Genomic DNA, 2,500 nt, shown 5'->3' on the forward strand with positions numbered 1-2,500 from the left:
CCAACCACCACCACCCCGGACGACGGCTCCCCCTCACCCGCCCGGGCGCGGCGAGGGCGCCGGGGGCGGGGAGAGAGGAACGCGCGGCGTGCCGGGCGGGGGCTGGGGCGGGGGCGGAGGGGGAGCCGGGACGGGAGCACGAGCCGGCGGCCACGGGACGGACGGACGGGGCGCGGAGAGTCGGGGGGTAGGGAAAACGCACGACACCGAGCGCGGCCCGGAGGCGGCGCGTCGCCACGGAGGAGAGGAGAGGACAACGGGGACGGGAGAGGACGAGGGGAGAGGAGAGGGGAGAGGAGAGGAGAGGAGAGCGGCGGACGGCGTGCGTGGAAGGCAGGGGTGGATGAGGACACGCGGCGGTCGCCCCCCGAACGCCGGACCCTCCTCCCACGTCTCCTTCCACGACCGACCGATTCCCAACTCTCTCCCTCTGTCTCTCTTCCCTCCGTCTCTCTCTCTCTCTCTCTCGACGCCAACGCAGCACACCATCCTCCACGCAGCCGCGAGACGCCCCCCGCCACGGCCAGCGACGGACGCCGTGCGCCCCCATCCACCACCGACAGACGCCCACGACGCGGGGCTCGGGGGCCGGCACGAAGCGCGGCGCGGCGCGGCCGCAGCCCGGGGGAAAGCGCGCGGCGGCGGACGACGCCGCGGCGTCCCGCGGGTCGCCGCCGGGGCACGCATCCCCGGGGCGCGGCCGCGCACGCAACGACTCGGCCTCGGGTCGGCCCGAGCCGCCCGCCCCGACACGGCGAAGGCGAGGGCGGCGGGGGGGCGGGCACGGACCCCGGACGCGCGCGGGTCAGGGCGCCGCGGAGGAGGCGGCCGGGCCGGGCCGGACCGTCGCCGGGACGCCGCCGGGGGCGGGCGGCGAACGACGGCGGAGCGGACGCGGCCCCAACACCACCAGCACCACGGGCCCCGGCCGCGAGGGCGCGGGACCGTCCCCGCCCACCGGCACACAGCCCCGGGGGTACGCCCAGGGACCGCTTGCGGCGCGAGGGCGCTTCCCGAAGGGGACCGACCGCGGAGGCCACGGCCAGGGCCTCGTCGCGAGCTCTCTCTCGCTCTCTTCCCTTCTCGCGGGCAGCGGGGCCCCCGTGGCCTCGGCACGAGGGGCACCGCGTCTGCACTTAGGGGGACAGAGGGCCCCGGACACGGGGCCCTGCGAGGAAACCCCCAGCCGCGCCACCCCGGGAAGGCGCGCGCGCGCGCGCGCACCCCGGGGGGGCGATTGATCGTCAAGCGACGCTCAGACAGGCGTAGCCCCGGGAGGAACCCGGGGCCGCAAGTGCGTTCGAAGTGTCGATGATCAATGTGTCCTGCAATTCACATTAATTCTCGCAGCTAGCTGCGTTCTTCATCGACGCACGAGCCGAGTGATCCACCGCTAAGAGTCGTACGAGTTTGGTTTCTCTGGGTTTCGGCGGGGTCCCCCGCCGGTGGCACGGCACATTTCCCCCACGGAGGGAGGGTTGCCTCTGGCCGGCCAAGTCAGACGAGACAGAAAACAGCAGACCGGAGCGGGGCCGGAAGGTTTCACGACGGGGCGCCCGGCACCGACCCGCAAGACGGGGCGGGCTCGGACACCCCACAGGCGCCCGGGGGGTTCCCACCTGCGCACACACACACCCCCCCCCGTCAGGGACGCGGGGCGCGCACGCGCGCGGGCACACGGGACCCGGCCCCGCACCACGGCCGCCGGGTAGCCCCCTCCCGACGGCCGCGGCGGCGGGGAGGGCCGGCGTGGCGCGGCGCGCGGCGCCCCGGCCCCGCGGGGGCGGGGGCGGAGGAAGCGGGGTCTGGGGGAGAAGGGAGGGGCCTCCCGACTCCCCGCGGGCCCGACCGCCCCGACCCCAAGGCGGACGGGCGACCCCCCCATGGGTCTTTAAACCTCCGCGCCGGGACGCGCTAGGTACCTGGAGAGGGGGGAGGCGGGCGAGGCCGGGGAGGGGCAGGCGGAGCGCCCCACGCTCGCCGCCACCCCCGACGCCGACCGACACGCTCTCCGCCCGCGGCCGCCCGCAGCACGCGGGCCCCGGCGCTACCGGCCCGTGACTCGGGGGCGCCCCGGCCGGGCGACGGGCCCAACCGCCACACGGGACACCACCACGCCCACCGCCCGACGACGTCCCCACCGTGTCCCCGAAACCGGGCCTCGGAGACCTCCCCGCTCGCTCGCTCGCTCGCGCCCGGACGCGGCCCTCTCCTCTCCGCTCCTCTCCCGAACCCCGAACCCCCCCGCCCCCGGGGCCCCCTGACCCCTGCACCCGCCTCCCGGGCCCCCTGCTCGCCACCGCGGGCGTTCAGGGAGGCTTCAACGGGAGGCGCGGGGGGGGGGGCGAGCGGGCAGGGCGGGCACGCGGGGGGGGAGGGCGGGAAAGGGAGAGAGCGAGAGACAAGAGCCGGACGGACGGACAGACGGACGGACGACGGAGGAGAGGCCCCGGGCTCGGAGGACAGGCAGAGGCGCCCGGCGAGGGGGCGGAGGGCCCGG

The 2,500-nt window shown here is 77.2% G+C and overlaps 1 non-coding gene across 1 annotated transcript; it reads right to left on the minus strand.

Annotated features, from left to right (window-relative positions):
* Positions 1-1,249: 1,249 nt before the first annotated feature.
* LOC131749737 (5.8S ribosomal RNA) lies at positions 1,250-1,402 on the minus strand. Its single transcript, XR_009333757.1, has one exon. It is a non-coding gene; the product is annotated as a 5.8S ribosomal RNA (ribosomal RNA).
* Between the last annotated feature and the right edge of the window lie 1,098 nt (positions 1,403-2,500).

Source organism: Kogia breviceps, unplaced genomic scaffold (assembly GCF_026419965.1).
Source record: "Kogia breviceps isolate mKogBre1 unplaced genomic scaffold, mKogBre1 haplotype 1 scaffold_373, whole genome shotgun sequence".
Taxonomy (NCBI): Eukaryota; Metazoa; Chordata; class Mammalia; order Artiodactyla; family Physeteridae; genus Kogia; species Kogia breviceps.